The sequence below is a fragment of the Meriones unguiculatus genome, chromosome 8 (genome assembly GCF_030254825.1).
Source record: "Meriones unguiculatus strain TT.TT164.6M chromosome 8, Bangor_MerUng_6.1, whole genome shotgun sequence".
In the NCBI taxonomy this organism is placed as follows: domain Eukaryota; kingdom Metazoa; phylum Chordata; class Mammalia; order Rodentia; family Muridae; genus Meriones; species Meriones unguiculatus.
The window spans coordinates 67,196,069-67,216,204 of NC_083356.1; positions in this window are offsets into that span (position 1 = coordinate 67,196,069).

The following is a 20,136-nucleotide window of genomic DNA, read 5'->3' on the forward strand; positions in this document are numbered from 1 at the left end:
TGGGCTAGACGCTGTTCTTTGAGTATAGCAGATTATCATCAAGAATCATTTTATGGACTTTTTTTTTTTTTTTTTTTTTTTTTGGCCTGCTGTGTTTGGTTCTGAGCCTCTGGTTCCTGGACATGCAGGCAGTATTGGGTGTGGCTCCTTTCTGTGGCATGGGCCTCAAGTTGAACCAGTTATTGGTTGGCCTCTCTCATAAGTTCTAGCCCACCATTAGCCAGCACATCTTGCAGGCAAGACAAATTACAGGTCAAAGGTTTTGTGGCCAGGTTGCTATCCCAGTCCTACCACTGAAAGCCTTGTCTGGTTACAGAAGATGGCCATTTTTAAAAAATGTGCTATTAGTGTGCTTGAGCATGTAGGCCATGTGTGGAATTGATCCTCTTCTTTCATTGTGGGATCCAAGAATCAAACTCAGGTGGCCAGGCTTGTATGGCAAGCATCTTTATATCGAGCCATTTCACTGGCCTTTTGAAGGCTATTTTATTTTTGATGCAGGATGTTTCTACATAGCCCAGATTAGTCTCAAATTCCTGGGCTCAACTGATCCCCCCTGTCTTAGCCTCCTGAGTAGCCGGTAGCTGAAGACTCTAAGATTACCTACTCAAAATAATTACGAACTTCCCTGAACTGGTTACTTAGAAGTACAGCTGGGGAGGGAGCAAATGAGTAATTATTGATGAATTCCCAGAAGACATCTTCAATGGAAAGTGGCAACACAGGATAGGATAAAAGGCTGGACAAGACCCAGCCCCTGCAGGCATTTCCTTTAGGCTGATCCTGTAGAGAGCTCTGAAGGATGTGTATGTCACAGAGTCCAGGCTCCTGTAAACAGAAGGGCAGACATCTCCTCCCATGAGCCAGCTACTGCACTGGGTATAGGAGCGTGTAGCCCAGCTTGAAGAGAAGCTCTTTTTGGCCAGTTGTAGGTTTCTAAAAAGTGTACAGCTGAGTGTTTGCAGCCCATGTACATACCAGTAGGGTAGATCTGGGAGCTCAGCCATGGGACATATCTGGGATTCTAGTAACAGAGCTTAATATTATCTCCTATTGAGTGATTCCCTGGGGGTCCACGTCAGAGGACAGACAGATAAAAAGTCTCCATTCCATAACAAACCAGACTTTTCAGCTGCAACCACAAAGCAACTTTGCCATCTATCTCTCTCTCTTCAAATTCATTAGTGCTCTTCCACTGCCTGTGGATGGGACTCGGCCAGCCTCACAACTTCTCTGATTGATATCAGGGCTTGATACATCCAAATAGTTTGCAATAGAAAGTAAGATGTCTGGATTCAAGTTGTTCTTACTCTCCATGCCATGAGGAACAACAGGAAGACAGGAAATGTCTTTCTGGCTTACATAACAATTTAGTTCAGGGCTAGAGAGATGGCTCAGAGGTTAAGAGCAATGACTGCTCTTCCAGAGGTGCTGAGTTCAATTCCCAGCAACCACATGGTGGCTCACAACCATCTATAATGAGATCTGGTGCCCTCTTGTAGACAGAACATTATATGCATAATAAATAAATCCTAAGAAAAAAGAATTTAGTTCAGGCAAATGTTTAAAGCTGACTGTATTTTGTAGGTGACTTTCTTCTTTATTTCTTTTGAGAAGGAATTATTTATTCTTGTTCACTGTTTCAGAGTGTTTAATTAATGTAGCAGAGAAGGAATGGCAGAGCTTCATATCACAACACAGTGGCAGGAACCAGAGAGAAGGGAATTCCAGTGTTGAACTGGCTATCTCTTTTTACACTGTTTATTCTGTCTAGGCCCACGGAATGGTGCTGTCCCTCTCCAGCAAGCTTCCTCCTCTTCTCATTTAACACTCTCTGAAATATTTTCATAGATATATAGCTTTACCTTACCATTTACTGAAAATGCAAACATGCTGCAGTCATGTCAAGCTGAGTCTATACATGAGTGCTCCTGGGGAGGTAAGGGCTCTCCACTACAAATTGGCAGAGATGGCTTAAGCAGAGATTATTGCAGCAACAATAACATGGATTTTGACGGCTTTTTCCTGCTTTTAAATTGTTCTTGAGTCTTTTGTACACAAGTGCTATATTTACATTATCACCACCCTTTTCTTCCTCCTTCCAACTCTTGCCATGTCCCAACCCCTCAAATTCATGGCCCCTTTTTCTTAAATAAAATATGTACATGAATATCCTGCTTAGTCCATTTACTCATACGTTCATGTGCTTAGGGCTGAGCACACTGGATTGGGCTCCTTCTCCCACTGTCAGCTGCCATCCATGGCCTGTAGCTCTTCATCTAGGAGGAAGAAACTGTGAAGTTTCCCCCATTCATATTGGTATGTCAGCTGGAGTTTTAATTGTTCAGGTCATGTTTAGGGAGCCATATTGGAGAGATAGGTGCCGTTGCCCTTTCCTGTCAAGAAGTTACGGATTTTCCACAAGCAGTTAAAGAGTTTTTACTGTATATCCACCAAGTTCATCAATGCCAAACACAAAAACCCTCTTCCTTTGTTGACATTAGAAATAAACTGGCACTATGAGCCTGGAGAGATGGCTCAGAGGTTAAGAGCACTGACTGCTCCTCCAGAAGTCCTGAGTTCAATTTGCTGCAACTACGTGGTGGCTCATAACCATCTATAATGGGATCTGATGCCTCTTCTGGTATTCAAGTGTACATGTAGATATACACAAAATACATAAATAAGTATTTTTCTAAGAAAACAAACCAGCCCTGGCTGTATGCATTTTATCAGGGAGGAAAAAGCCTAAAGGGATATAATAAAATCCACATAAAGAATGCATTCAAATGAAGATGTAGTCAAGAAGTTTGCTTTATAAAGTAGTAATAAAAAGCAGACCAGCAAAGCTTAGTGAAAGGGCCAAGGGGATGGGCCCACATCATGGCAAAGGAGAAAAATAACTCCACAGAGTTGTCCTCTGACCTCTATAACACACGCACATGGCACCTACACACCTGAGCTTATATACACATGTGAAAAATAAATAATATACATTTATCAAACAGATACCATGTATTCATTTATATTTAACACATGAATAAATATTTATTTATATTCAATTAATAAATATTTTAAAATCATAGGGTGGAAATATAAAACATTATAAGAAAATAAAGCAGAGAAAAATAAAAGTGAAAAAAATAAACACAGAGGATATGAGTCTGTGAAAGTCCCAGACAGATACAGACAAGGACTAGAAAAGATGACAGGAGCAGTAGCAAAGGAGAGCTAGTATCCAGTAGCAGATATTCCTTGGTAGAATTTCAAAGAATAACAGAACCATACCAATAATTTTGAAGTATTTTTCAGATGAAGTATAGAAGAAAATTATTTCAAAATAAAGCCTTTAGTTTCTAGACGAGAGGTCACGATTTCCCAGGAAAAACTAAGGTGGAATAGCTAAATAGACATACTCTGATGAAGGACAAAGAACCAACCTAGATAGGGACAAGAAAAGGTACATAAAAAGAAAAAAAATAAACAAAGTGAAAAATATAATAGCCTTTTCACCACAACATTATTTATTCCAGGAGACATTAGAACAATGCCTAGAGAGACCTTCATGAAAATGTGAGTTTACACTCAGGAAGCTGCTTGTTACTTCGAGCAAGCCAGAAGGAGACACTCCAGCCTGGGAAACTCATCCAGACAGTATCCTATGTTCAGGGCTAGTTCAGAAATTCTTAGAAATGCTGTCCCCATTCCAGGCTAAACTTCAGCTAGAAAGTATTTATGAAAGTCATAAACAACTCAGGTCCCAATGAAATATTTTAACAAAATACAATCCAAATTAGATGTACTAATTTCTGCCAAGGAATGGTGGAAGGAAAACATTACACTTCTCAGTTTTCTACAGTTAAGCCACTATGTTTCTATAAAGAGACACTAAAGCCACGCTATAATTCCTAACAGAATAGTCTCAGACCTGAACTGTGGTGGTTGAGGCAGTGTTTGCTGGCGCAGCACAGTGCGATAACTAAGTGCAGTTCAAGCTCTGTGTGCCCAGTGTTGAGGACAAAGGTTGCAGTGAAGAGGGAGATACACCATGGCCAAGGGCTGCCGGGAACATCTCAGAGTCATGATGCTTTGATTTTGAATTATTCTTTCCTCATGCATTCAGAAATCTCTCCCCGATGGCTGTGGCTGCCACTCGGAGGGTCGGAAAGCTGCAGTGGTGGCTCACTTGCCCTCTGGTGGAGCTAAGGTGAGCAGAGCCCAGGCTCGTGGTGTGAGCTCTGTTCAAGATGTAAGGTTGGGGTAGGGTAAGAGAGAACCTGCTCCCGCCTCACCTAGGTCTTTCTGCTGTGACTTGTGGAAGATAAGAGCCTTATGCTACAGGCCTGTAACCCCAGCTGCTCTGGAGGCCAAGCCGTTTGGACCCCAGCGTGGGCAAGGCCAGCCTAGGTAACTTACACTTCATCTAACAAAAAGTTCGAAGAACATGCAGGAGGTTCTAGGTTCAGTATCTGATAGCAGTCCAGTGAAAACAAAAAGCAACCAACCAACAACAAAATTAACCTCTTTTACTTCCACATGCACTGCCCTCCCATTCTGTCACTCTTCTGAGAAATCTCATAATGTTTGCTAGACCCGGTTCAATAAATGTAATTTACAATTGAAACATTTGACCTATTATCTTCTTTTCTCCTTTCTTTCCAACTTACTTTTGTTGTGTCATTATTACGTACTTAGTTTTCAGTCACCTGCGTTTTGCTGAAGTTTCTAAATTTCTAGTCACGGAGCCAAGATGGTGACTAGCATACACAGTTTCTGAGTGGTGGGATACCTGAACTTCTGAGTTGGTGAATGGAAGGACCTCTAACCCAGGAAAACCACGGTGAGGCTTTCTAAACAACAGGGAACATCGCAGGAGGTGAAAACTTTGGTCTTGGGTCACCCGGGGACTTGTTTGGGGAAGGAGAGAAACGATCCTTTGATCTTGCGGCACTCCCTTCCCCCAGACCTCCTTCCTCCTCGGCACAGGGCACAGCGAACTCATCTTTCTCAGCGCAGACCTAACTGCCTGGGGTATACAGCCGCTGAGACGGAGCCCCAAGCACTTTAGCGGCAGACAAAAGCCAGCAGTACGTGTCCTGGAGTCCCAGATTCGCGCAGCAGCTGCACCATCCTCCCAGGGCGCGAATCTGCTAGACGCCATACTAGCTCCGCAAGGATCACCATCACTGACGGTACGGCCTGCCCAATCCCACAGTGACAGAGAATACGCTATATACTCACCGAAACCAGGCAGAAACGTCATACAATCTTGACATACCAGGCGCTGGGCCTCCCAAGCTTGGAGAGCACAACGAAGAGACCCCAGGACTTCCCAGAAAGCATCGGGACTAGCGACCCAGTCTCCAGTTACAGCGAGACTTGGCAGCGGAGCAGCACTGAACTGGCGGGGCACCACAGCCCTGCAGTTTAAGACTAACCAGGGCCAAACCAGAGAACAGAGAGCCTGGTTACCCCATCCCTGCTGAAGCGACCACCCTGAAATCTCCAGCTGCAGCAAGACCTCAGAACCTGGCAGTGACAGCAGCACAGAACTGGCAGAGCACATCAAAGAAGCAGGGCCAAACCAGAGAGCAGAGAGCCCCAGATACCACGATCTCTGCCAAGTGACCTGCCTGTAAGTGAGTGCACCCTTGAGAATCTGCAGTTCCCCAGATCCTGGGTCCTTCTAAATCAGAAGCCAGGCATCGAACCCCCTCCCACCCACATACCCACTTTGGGAAACAGAGGGGCACTAGGGACATTGAAGTTCCTGCCCTGTGGGCCTAATTGAGGAGTTAAGGCAGTTAATGCCAGAAATTGCGCTGCGATCATTAGCGCCTGCGACATATACAGTGCAGAGCCCCTCCCACACACTCAAGGGTTCAATATTAGCCATCACTCTGTCCCTCGAGACACACGTCCACGCACACTTACAAACACACACACACACACACACACACACACACACACACACGCACGCGCGCGCGCGTGCATACACACGCTTGCATTTGCCCCTTTTGTGCCTGCGTACTTTCCTCCCACAGGTACAGCTAGTCCTCAGCACACGCTGAGAGTGCTCAGCTTCCTGAAGAACTCTCCAGACACCAGAGAGAGACAGCACCAGTCTGATCTGCAGAATCCAAAAACAAACAGGGAAGGTTTCAGATAAGCCAATGGCCAGGGGTAGGCGAAAGAACACTTCCAACATAAATCAGGACATCATGACTTCACCAGCAAACCCCAAAACCAATGGATACTCCAATTCAGCAGAAGCACAGGAAAATGATTTTAAAGCCATGCTTGCCCAATTATTTGAGGCTCATAAGGAGGAAATGAACAAGTCTTTCAAAGAGATGGCCAGTCAATTGGAGGCAAAGAAAGAAGAAATAGATAATATCCTTAAAGAAACACAGGCAAACATAGCCAAACAAATAGATACACAAGTAGAGGAAAAATTAGTGGCATATAAAAAGGAAATGAAAAAAGAAATAGAGGCCATCGTAGAGAGACAGGAATCCAAATTCAAACACATGAAAGAAATGGTGCAAGGCATGAAAACAGAATTAGAATCAATAAAGAAAACACAAAATGAGAAAACCCTTGAGCTGGAGAACTTGGAGAAAAGATCAGGAACCACAAAAGTAAGCATCACCAACAGAATACAAGAGATGGAAGAGAGAATCTCTGGAGCTGAAGACACACTTGCAGAAATGGATACTTCTCTCAAAGAAAAAGTAAAATCAGAAAAGTTACAATCACAAAATACCCAAGAAATCAAGGATGCTATGAAAAGACAAAATCTAAGAATAATAGGAATTCATGAAAAAGAAGACTCCAGACTCCAAAGTCCAGAAAATATTTTCAAGAAAATCATAAAAGAAAATTTTCCCAACTTAAAGAAAGAGATGTCCATAAATATACAAGAGGCCTACAGAACTCCAAATAGACTAGACCAGAAAAGAAACACATCACGTCACATCATAGTCAAAACACTAAATCTACAGAACAAAGAAAAGATATTAAAAGCAGCAAGGGAAAAAGGCCAAGTAACATATGAAGGTAGACCTATCAGAATCACACCGGAATCACTTCTCATCAGAAACTATGAAAGCCAGAAGGGCCTGGGCAAGTATCATGGAGACTCTAAGAGATCACAAATGTCAACCCAGACTACTATACCCTGCAAAGCTTTCAATCAACATAGATGGAGAAAACAAAATATTCCATGACAAAACTAAATTTACATAATATCTACACAGCAAACCATCCCTACAGAAGATACTAGAAGGAAAACTCCAATCCAATGAAAACAAATTCACCCAAGAAAACAGGGCATACAGATAATATCCCAACAAAAATGAAAAGAAAACAAGCAATGAAACAGGGTTAGATCACCGACTCCATTACAAAAGGAACTAACATGCATTGGTTATATTATCTATCAATATCAATGGACTCAACTCACCAATAAAAAGACACAGGCTAACAGAATGGTTAAGGAAACAGGATCCAACATTCTGTTGCATCCAAGAAACACACCTATGGAACAAAGATAAACACTACCTCAGAGTAAAGGGCTGGAAAACTGTTTTTCAAGCAAATGGTTCCAGAAAACAAGCTGGAGTAGCCATCCTAATATCAAATAAAATAGACTTTCAACCCAAGTTAATCAAAAAAGATAAGGAGGGCCACTATATTCTCATCAAAGGAAAAATCCACCAAGAGGACATCACAATCTTGAATATCTATGCCCCAAATACAAGAGCACCGACATTCGTAAATGAAACATTATTAAAGCTTAAATCATACATTGATCCTAATACCTTAATAGTGGGAGACTTCAACACTCCACTCTCACCAAGGGACAGATCAACTAGACAGACACCAAATAGGGAAATAAAAGCACTCACAGAATCCTTAAATCAAATGGACCTAATAGACGTCTACAGATCGTTTCACCCAAACTCAAAAGAGTACACCTTCTTTTCAGCACCACATGGAACCTTTTCCAAAATAGACCATACAGTGGGTCACAAAGCAAGCCTCAACAGATACAAAAGGATTGAAATAATCCCTTGTATACTATCTGACCACCATGGACTAAAGCTAGACATCAACAACAACAGAAACAAAAAAAAGCCGACACGCACATGGAAACTGAACAACTTACTACTCAATGACAGCTGGGTTAAGGAAGAAATTAAGAAAGAAATTAAAAACTTCCTAGAATTCAATGAAAAGGAAGGCACAACATACCCAAATTTATGGGACACAATGAAAGCAGTGCTCAGAGGAAAATTTATAGCACTAAGTGCCTGCAAGAAGAAATTCGTAACATCACATACAAACAACTTAATGGCCCAACTGAAAAACCTAGAAAAAAAAGAAGCAGATACACCCAAGAGGAGCAGACGGCTGGAAATAATCAAACTAAGGGCTGAAATCAATCAATTAGAAACAAATAAAACTATCCAAAGAATCAATGAAACAAAAAGCTGGTTCTTTGAGAAAATCAACAAGATAGACAAACCCTTAGCCAAACTAACTAAAAAGCAGAGAGAAACTATCCAGATCAGCAAAATCAGAAATGAAAATGGGGACATAACCACAGACACTGAGGAAATCCAAACAATTATTAGGTCATACTACAAAAGTATATATGCCACAAAATTTGAAAATCTAAATGAAATGGATAATTTTCTTGAAAGATTCCATCTACCAAAACTAAGTCAAGATCAGGTAGAAAGACTGAATAGCCCTATATCTCCCAAGGAAATCGAAGCAGTCATTAACAGTCTCCCCTCCAAAAAAAGTCCTGGACCAGATGGCTTCAGCGCAGAATTCTACAAGACCTTCAAAGAAGTGCTAACTCCAATTCTCCTCAAGCTATTCCACAAAACAGAAACAGAAGGAACACTACCAAACTCATTCTATGAAGCCACAGTCACCTTGATACCTAAACCACACAAAGATCCAACAAAAAAAAGAGAACTTCAGGCCTATCTCTCTCATGAACATTTACGCAAAAATACTCAATAAAATACTTGCAAACCGAATCCAAGAACATATCAAAGATATCATCCACCATGACCAAGTAGGCTTCATCCCAGGCATGCAAGGGTGGTTCAACATACGGAAATCCATCAATGTAATCCACCACATAAACAAACTGAAGGAGAAAAACCACATGATCATCTCCTTAGATGCTGAAAAAGCATTTGACAAAGTCCAATACCCATTCATGTTTAAAGTCTTGGAGAGATCAGGGATACAAGGCACATACCTAAAGATAGTAAAGGCAATATACAGCAAGCCTATAGCTAATATCAAACTCAATGGAGAGAAACTTAAATCAATCCCACTGAAGTCAGGGACAAGACAAGGCTGTCCATTGTCCCCATATCTCTTCAACATAGTACTTGAAGTCCTAGCCAGAGCAATAAGACAACTAAAGGAGATCAAGGGGATACAAATTGGAAAGGAAGAAGTCAAAGTGTCACTATTTGCAGATGATATGATAGTATACATGAGCGACCCCAAAAATTCAACCAGAGAACTCCTTCAGCTGATAAACACCTTCAGCAAAGTGGCAGGATACAAAATCAACTCAAAAAAATCAGAAGCCCTCCTATATACCAAAGACAAAAAGGCTGAGAAAGAAATTAGGGAAACAACACCCTTCACAATAGCCACTAATAACATAAAGTACCTTGGTGTGACTCTAACCAATCAAGTGAAAGACCTGTTTGAGAAAAATTTCAAGTCTCTGAAGAAAGAAATCAAAGAAGATATCAGAAGATGGAAAGATCTCCCGTGCTCATGGATTGGTAGGATTTAACATTGTGAAAATGGCCATACTGCCAAAAGCAATCTACAGATTCAATGCAATTCCCATCAAAATACCAACTCAATTCTTTACAGACCTTGAAAAAAAGATTCTCAGCTTCATATGGAGAAACAAAAAACCCAGAATCTCCAAAAAGTTCCTGTACAACAACAGATCATCTGGAAGTATCTCTATCCCTGATCTCAAGCTGTACTACAGGGCAACAGTAATAAAAACTTCATGGTATTGGCATAGAAACAGAAAGGAGGATCAATGGAACCGCATAGAAGATCCAGAAATAAATCCACATACCTATGAATACTCGATATTTGACAAAGAAGCCAAATCCATTCAATGGGAAAAAGACAGCATCTTCAACAAATGGTGCTGGACCAACTGGATGTCTACATGCAGAAAAATGAAAATAGATCCATATTTATCACCCTGCACAAAACTAAAGTCAAAGTGGATCAAGGACCTCAACATAAAACCAGATACCCTAAATCAATTGGAAAAAAAAGTGGGGAACAGCCTAGAACTCATTGGCACAGGAGACAACTTCCTGAACAGAACACCAATAGCACAGGCTCTAAGAGCAACAATCAATAAATGGGACCTCATGAAACTGAAAAGTTTCTGTAAAGCAAAGGACACCGTCATCAAAACAAAACGACTGCCTACAGATTGGGAAAGAATCTTCACTAACCCTTTATCTGACAGAGGACTAATATCCAGTATATACAAAGAACTAAAGAAGCTGAAAAGCAGCAAACCAAGTAATCCAATTAAAAAATGGGGAACAGAGCTAAACAGAGAATTCTCGACAGAGGAATATCGAATGGCAGAAAAACACTTAAAGAAATGCTCATCCTCATTAGCCGTCAGGGAAATACAAATCAAAACGACCCTGAGATATCACCTTACACCCATCAGAATGGCCAAGATGAAAAACTCAAGCGACAACACATGCTGGATAGGTTGTGGAGAAAGGGGAACCCTCCTCCACTGCTGGTGGGAATGTAAACTGGTACAACCACTCTGGAAAGCTATCTGGCGCTTTCTAAGACAATTAGGAATAGTGCTTCCTCAAGACCCAGCTATACCACTGCTAGGTATATACCCAAAGTTCGTTCAAGTACACAAAAGGGATACTTGCTCAACCATGTTTATAGCAGCTTTATTTGTAATAGCCTGAACCTGGAAACAACCCAGATGTCCATCAACGGAGGAATGGGTACAGAAATTGTGGTATTTTTACACAATGGAATACTACTCAGCAATCAAAAAGGAGGAAATCATGAAATTTGCAGGCAAATGGTGGGATCTAGAAAAGATCATTCTGAGTGAAATATCCCAGAAGGAGAAAGACAAACATGGGACATACTCACTTATATAGACCTATAAGATATGATAAACATAATGAAATCTATACACCTAAAAAAGATAATCAATTGAGCGGACATGGGGTAAGATGATCAATCCTCATTTAGAAAGACAGATGGGATGTGTATTGAATGTATGACAGGAGTCTACTGAGCGCTTCTGAAAGACTCTAACTAGCAGTGTTTTCAAAGCAAAGACTCATGACCAAACCTTTGGCAGAGTACAGGGAATCATAAGAAAGAAGGGGAGTTAGTATGATGGGGAAAGGATAGGAGCTCCACAAGGACCAAATATATCTGGGCACAGGGTCTTTTCTGAGACTGACATTCAACCAAGGACCATGTATGGATATAACCTAGAACCTCCACTCAGATGTAGCCTGTGGTAGCTCAGTAACCAATTGGTTTCCCAAAGTAAGGGGAACAAGGACTATTTCTAACAGGAACTCAATGACTGGCTCTTCGGTCTCCCCACCCCCGAAGGGAGGAGCAGTCCTGTTAGGCCACAGAGGAGGGCTTTGCAGCCAGTCCTGAAGACACTTGATAAAACAGGATCAGATGAATGGGGAGGAGGTCCCCCCCATCTGTGGACTTGGAAAGGAGCACGGTGGAGATGAGGGAGGGAGGGAGGGACTGGGAGGGAATGAGGGATTGGGACACGGCTGGGATACAGAGTTAATAAAATGTAACTGATAAAAAAAATAATAAAATAAAAAATTAAATTTTTAGTCACTACTTAATTATTATTACTGAAAGATTTATTTGATGCTTAATTATGTAGGTAGTTATGTATTTGTGTGTATGTGAATGTGGCTGTCCATGGCAGAGGCCAGAGATGGATGTTGGATCTCTTGGAGCTGGAGTTGCAGACAGTTGTGACCCACCTGGTGTGGGTGCTGGGAACTGAATTCAGGTCCTCTGAAAGAGCAGTATATGCTCTCAACCACTGGGCCATCTGTCCTGCCCTCCTGTCAACACTACTGAGAATTAATCTTTGTGCTTTTTACAGCATTGCCCCCCATGCTCAGGCCATCAGCCTAGCTTGTAGCATGTCAAAGCTGAGATACTCTACAGCGTCACACTGCAAAAGTTCACTTTAACCTTTGGTCTCATAATTCTGTTTTTTTCTCTTTTAGTTTACTCTAATGACAGGATGTATCCCCCAAAGCCTTGGGACATGGATATAGAAGAATAAAAGTTTTTAAACTGCTGTGCTTGAGGATGGCTTTTGAAGGGAAAGAGATTACAAAGAAGCATGGGGCACCTTGGGGCCAGGTGCATATATTTCTTTGATTATAAATTACAAAACTAAAAATTCAAAAATTTCAGGGCTATATGGACATGGCAAGCTCATGAAATTGTGACAGTATTATTGTGTGCCAGTTATAGCCCAATAAAGTTGCAAAAAAAAAAAAAAGGAAATGGCATACATGTGAAATTAAATTTATCAACTTATGTTCTCAGCAAATCTGTGCAGAAACAGGTGTTCTCAATAGTTTCTTGGCCATTTGATATTCCTCTGTTGAGAATTCCCTGTTTAGTTCTGTACCCCATTTTAAAGTTGTGTTATTAGGTGTGTTGGTGTTTAATTTGATTTTTTTAATTATATATTTTGGATATTAGCCCTCTGTCGGATACAGGGTTGGTCTTTTCCCAGTCTGTAGGCTGTCGCTTTATTCTGTTGACTGTGCCTTTTGCTTTACAAAAGTTTTTAGTTTCATGTTTATTTGTTGATCTTAAAGTCTCTGCTGTTGATATTCTTGTCAAGAAGTTGTCTCCTGTGCCAATGAGTTCAAGGTTCTTTCCCACTTTTTCTTCTAATAAATTTAGTGTGTCTGGTTTTATGTTGAGGTCTTTGATCCACTTGGACTTTAGTTTTGTGCAGGGTGATAAATATGGATCTATTTGCACTTTTCTACATGTAGACATCCAGTTAGACAAACACCATTTGTTGAAGATGCTATCTTTTTTCCATTGTATGGTTTCGGCTTCACTGTTAAAAATCAAGTGTCTGTAGATGTGTGTGGGTTTCTTTCTGGGTCTTTGATTCGATTCCATTGATCCACCAGTCTGTTTCTATGTTAGTACCATGCTGTTTTTATTGCTGTTGCATTCTCTCTCTCTCTCTCTCTCTCTCTCTCTCTCTCTCTCTCTCTCTCTCGATTAGGGATGGAGATAACTCCAGAAGATCTTTTATTGTACAGGATGGTTTTAGCTATTCTGGGCTTGTTTGCTTTTCCATATGAAGTTGAGAATTGTTCTTTCTAGGTCTGTAAAGAATTGTATTGGTACTTTGATGGTGATTGCATTGAACCTGTAGATTGCTTTTGGTAAAATTTTTACTATGTTGATCCTACCAATCCATGAACATGGAGATCTTTCCATATTCTAATATCAATTTCTTTCTTTAGAGACTTGAAGGTTTTTTTTTTTTTTATACAAGTCTTTTAGTTGCTTGGTTAGAGTTACACTAACATACTTTATGGTTGTTTGGGTTTTTTTGTGTGTGTGACTAATGTGTTGTTTTCCTAATTTCTTTCTCAGCTCATTTGTCTTTTGTATACAGGAAGGCTACTGATTTTTTGAGTCAATGTCGAATTTGCTGAAAGTGTTTTTCAGCTGTAGGAGTTCTCTTGTAGAATTTTTGGGTCGCTTGTATATATTATCATATCATCTGTGAATAGTGGCACTTTGATTTCTTCCTTTCCAATTTGTATCCCCTTGATACCCTTGAGTTGTCTTATTGCTCTAGCTAGGACTTCAAGTACTATGTTGAAAAGATACAAAAAGAGTGGGCAGCCTTTTCTTGTCCCTTATTTCAGTGGTTGGTTTAAGTCTCTCTCCATTTAGTTTTATGTTGGCTTGTTGTATATTGCTTTTACTATGTTTAGGTATGAGCTTGTTTCCCTGGTCTCTCAAGACTTTAACTGTGAACTGGTGTTGGATTTTGTCAAATGCTTTTGTTGGCATCTAAAGAGATGATCATGTTTTTATTTTTTCTAGTTTATTCATATGGTGGATTACATTAATGGATTCCCTTATGTTGAACCACCCCTGCATGTGGAGGCAAATTTTAAATCTAAAAGTAAACAGAAACTAGTTCACCAAATATTTTAATAATAGTTTTCTTTAATTCACTGACTAGAGGGAAAGTGTCACTATCGATGTGACCACAGGATTCTCCTCAGTTAGACACTAAGGAAGTAGGCATCTTTGTCAGAGTATCACTAATGGACTTTAAAGTTATTATTGTCATTTTCTAGGCAAAGCCTGAATGGCTTGCAGGAAGAAGAAAGAAACCCAGAAATGGCTTTGTATAAAAGTGCATGGTAGCTTTTGGAGTTGGAACAGGAAGGTCAGAAGAGGTCCAGCAACTTGGTGGGAAGCTTAGGAGAGAAGAGGAACATGGTCACAGGAAGTTCTGCCAGGGACAGAAGGCCTGAAGATGGATCCATACATTCCACTGAGCTGAGGTGAGAAAATGTGTTGCAAACATTTCAAACACTTGCACTGGTTTAATTAATTACGAGATGCCTCCCACATGCTCGTGTGTTGAATCCTTGGTGTCTAGCTGGTGGTGCTATTTTGGGGGCTTCTGGGAACTTTGGGAGGTGAAAGCAAACTGGAGGAAGAGTGGCTTGGAGGGTGCATCCTTGACAGCCTTGCTTCCCAACACTTCTCTCTATCACAAGAGGAAAGGGCTCCTTTTTCATCCACACTCTCATGTTCTACCTAAAAGTATCCATGGACTGAACCCTACCCTGAACCATAAGCTCAAGTAAATCTTTCCTCCTTTATGGTGTCTGTGTTTGTGTCAGGTATTTGTTCACAGTAACATAGAAGTAACTAATACAACCCCTAACTCAAACATACACATGAAAACACAACTGTGGGTTGAGTTGTTGTTGTAAGTTGCTGTTAAAATTTACTATTAATTATCTTTTAGTAATGCTGCTGTTAGTCTTAAACAGCTATATACCCAAATCGCCACACAGAGACTGTGATTTATTTAATTAACCTAGAACACAATGCTGGGCAATAGTTACTCCATCCTAAACCTCCAAGCCCTCATAGTTTCCTAACATTTAGATTTACCCATTATACTTGCTTTTTGTGAAATCTTAGGTCGGGTTCATTCTCCACATGGTTCCAAGACCTTTGCTCCTGCCTCTGCTCTCCCAGTATCTGCCCTCTCTCCTCCTCTGCCTCCCACCTTCCTGTCCTCTGGCTCCTCCCATCTCCCATCTACTCCTTCCTCTCCACTGCTAAACATTGTGGCTGGTTGTTTTATTTTGTCATGTTTACACAAATTTGAGACAGGTGATGCTTAGTAAAAGTATCTCAATGCAAAGTCCAGATTGAAACCAGAGAACGGGGGGAGTGAAATCAGCATTTGAATGATCAGGGTTAAGCTGTACACATTCCAAAAGAACATTATACCAACAAGTTGTCATGATTTCTGTGGTGAATTTCTAATGCCCAGTGTCTCTGAATATACACTTTTGATAATAGAATATTTGCAGACAGAGATAAGATGAGGTCCTTGGGAAATAGAGTGAATCCCTGATCCAATTTGACTGTTTTCCTTGGAGAAGGAAGACGTTTGGAAAAGGCACACAGGGGAGTTGACATGTGAGGGCTGGAGTTACACCACCACAAACTGAGGAGCTACTAGAAGATTGAGAAAAGACCTGGAACAGAACATAGAGAGGGCACACAGCTCTGCTAACACCTAGTTTCTGGATGGTTGTAAAACTTCAAGACTGTATATTCCTCTTGATTAGACCATTCAGTTTGTGTTACGTCATTACTATAATTAGGAAACTACCACTGTACCACACCATTACCACACACATATATCATACTACTGTCACCACACACACACAACACAACACATAAAATCTCATCACATCAAAGACATGCCCTCATCCATACACACCATATCTCACACACATATGTGTATATATGTATATTAAATTGTATAAATTACACACATGTATCAAACACTACATATACACACTACACCATATCACATACAATATCCACACATTTCACACACATATACATACCACTTCACTCATACATATACACCATACCATGTACACTATAATACATACAGAATTACAGACACACAGACCCCTGCACACATACATCATCTCTCTCTTACACACATATACATATGCTAACTTGTATAAACTATACACATGTATCCAATGCTACATATATATACCACACCATATCACATACACAGTGCCTACACATACTACACACATATACATGCATCACTCATGTGTATACACTATACCACGTACCATAGCATACACACAGAATAACAGACACACACACACTATTGCTCAAATGTTTACTAAACTCAACACAGCCATGAATAGTGACACCCTAAGGACTGGGAGTTTGTGGAGGAGTCCAGTATGGAGTCAGGTTGTGCCAGAGGGTGACAACATGTCAGAGGCAGAATGCTGAGTGGGGAGGTCTAGAAAATGGCAGCAGCAGCAGAGAGTAGTAGAAGGGCATGGACTCATTCCGGGGCCCTTGTACAAGAGTTCCCAAAGTCCTTGGGAAAGTAGCTCAATTACTGGCGGCATATGGGGTGGTGGGGTCTGTTTTCACTGAATAATGAAAGGTGAGCTAAGTGCAGCCAGCTCCAGAAGTTAGAAACATCTAGAAGCTGACATCTGGCTCCCCATTTCACTGGCAGAAAGTAGTATAAATAATGAGCAACAGGAGGCAACCAGGTCCACCACCTCCTCTTAGCCACCCAGGCTGCCCACCCTTTGTTCTCACTTTTATGATTTTCTGTGTGGAGGTAAGAAGTTGGCTACTTTGTGGGTCTTTGGGGTAAGTGGGTGGTGGCTTGATTTAATACCTACTGACTGGGAGGAGGATGGGACCCTGGCTAGTTTCTGATGCAGATGTATTTCTATTTCTTCTCTAGTTAAGAGCTGGCTAAGGGAGGATAGCCAAGCATTCAGAGAACTAGGAGCCTGTCTCTGCTGCTGCTTGGGTGAAAGGAAGAGGAAAGGAAAGATATTGCTTTCTGGCCCTCTCCTTTTAGCCCCTGCCCCCTCCCAAAAGCAAACTGTAGCTAGAAACCATGAAAGTTGCTGTGGATTTTTTCTATATAGGAATTACACCAGGCAGGGGAGTCGGTGTTTAGGAAAGGCTGCCTGGCTCACTACTCCTCAAGGAATTCTCCATGCAGAAGGAAGAGAAAGTGGTCAAATATAGGACAAGGTGAAACAAAGCTCCGACTGAACTGAGTGCAAGTGACATGATTCAGGCATTCAGAAGAAAAGACACCATGACTGTACCCACATGAAGGGTGGTGACCCACATGAAGGCAGAATAGACCTGAGAGTGGCATCCCAGCACAAGAGGGCTGGAGGGCACCAGAGAGCACTCAGAGCTGGGAGGTGGAGTCTGGAGACTACAGAGGGAGAAGTTTTCTGTTTCTGAGTCCAACCTTAGGAATTTGTATTTTATTTTAAACACAGTGGGGGGGGGGAGGAAGTGCCTGAAGTTTGTGGGGTTTTATTGGTTTGTTTGTTTATTTTTGTTCTGTTTTTTATTTGTATGAAAAGAAGAAAATGATATGCTTTAGTAAGATGATCTGTTTTCTAGAAAAGTATCTGCAATTCTCTGTGCCCTTGTGAAGGCTAGGCACCTTGATTGTCTGGAAAGTTGTTTTGTTTGTCTGTTTGAGACAGAGTGTCACTGTATAACCCAGACTTGCTTTCAACTCATGATCCTCCTGCCTCAACCTTCCAAGTGCTGGGATTACAGGTGTGTGTCACCATGCCTAGTGGCAATTGCTTTCAATAGTCTCTATTCAGAGATGAGAAGACTGTGGCTTAGAGAGATTGAGCTTCTTGGCCAATCAAGAAGGACTCCAAATCCAAAGCTTGGTACTACTCTGCTTCCTCAAGAGAGGATTCAGATGAGAGCTTTTCCTTAGAAATTTTTAAACAAAACAGGATGAAAACAAATAATATGACTTTAAATTCTTGGATGCGGTTTGCTTCCCTATTGTTTGCAACTTTTCTATTTTTCATCTTTTTTTTGCCAAAGTATTGTATATCATATATGTAATATTATAAGTATTATAAATTCCTAAACAAAAATAAACCAGACTCAAAAGAGATGTGAGGCAGTGTATCCAATCTAAGTTGGCATGTGTAATTGCTGATAAAGGACCATGCAGAGAATACAGGCCCAGAGTCAGTTGCTCTGAGCAGGAACTGATAACTGAGACAGTCTCAGTATACTCAGATCCCGAATGGGGTTAATGACAGTGCTTCATACTTGGGGTGGGCTCAGTGATGGAATGTGTACCTGGGTTCAGCCCACTGCAATGCAGGAGGTGGGGAGAGTACTCACTCCCAGCTTTGTTGGAACACTTACGGGAAGCTCTTAGCTTAGTGTGTGAGGCCTAACAAGGATGTTAGCAAGTAGCTCTTACCCCGTGGAACCGTGGCAATCTTTAATCCCCAGCAAAGAACAACTTTAAGGTTTCAGATAAACTAATGTTCACCCAAACAACTGAAAACATCTCAAACACCCCTTTTCTTTTGAAACTTTTTATTTAAAATAACTTCAAATGTACAGAAAGTTACAAAGATGAAAGTAGACAGAAAAAGATTTTATCAAATTTGCTTACCAATAACATCACATTCCTTTGCTTTGTCACTTGAGCGACAGATCACTGCAAATTTCTGTCTCTGATTACTACTGATAACTTATTTTTTATTGTTTTAGAGGTTTGGAACAGGGTATACTGTAGCTCAGACTGGCCTTGAATTTAATAGGTAACTGAAGCTGGCCTTGAATCAATCTTGCCAAGTGCTGGAATTTCAGGTATAAGCTACAATGCCTAACATACTTATAACTCATCATTTACTCATTTTCCATTGCTGAGAAACAATTCCCACACACTTCTCTATTTACAACACTATAGTCTCATAAGCTCACATTTGTATAGATCCCAAACTTGATGACAGTGTAACCAGAAAAACTGCTAAAGCTAAAATCAAAGATAGGCCTTTCTAATTACAAGAGAAAATGCTCAACACTCTTAACATCAGTGAAGCACAAATATAAACTACAGTGAGTTGGGTGTGGTGTCATACAGCATTAAGCCCAACAGAGGCAGATAGATTGCTGTGAGCTCCAAGCCAGACTGGTCTATGTACCAATTTTCAAGCCAAACAGAGGTTCATTGTTTGGCCCTGTTTCAAAGAGTTAGACAGACAAACAAACAAAAACCCCAATTATCTTGAGATTTCACCTTACCCTAGCTAGAAAGGCTATAATTAGAAAAAAAAAAGCAACAAATGCTAGTAAGGATTCAGTAGTGGGAATTATATAGCATTGGTGAGAGTGTAAATTTATCTATCTCCTATGGAAATCAATATGGGGTATCCTCAGAAAACTAAAAATAAGATTTATATGTCATCCATCCAGTTTTGCATTCAATGTTGGTATAGTGTTCTTTTGAAATGTATACACCTTGCCCTTGTTCATTCAATGCTGATTTCTTCCCCCCGCCCCCCGTGCCCGTTTCAATCTGGATATTGCATTGTGATACTTATTCTAAGCATCCTGTCTCAACTGTGTGTAAACAGGCCAAAATAAAGCAACTAGCCACAATGTGGTACAAAGGGAGGAGCCAGAGAGCAGGAAATGAGTGGGAGGAGAAGGGGCAAGAAGAGAACTAGGAGAGAGAGAGCTGGAGGACAGATCTTGGAACTATGTGGAGAGATGGACTGGACCTAAGATATAATGTGGAAAATATAAATGTTAGGAAAGTATGAGGGCTTGGAGGTTTAGGATGGAGTAACTATTGCCCAGCATTGTGTTCTAGGTTAACTAAATAAACCCAGTCTCTGTGTGGTGATTTGGTTATACAGCTGG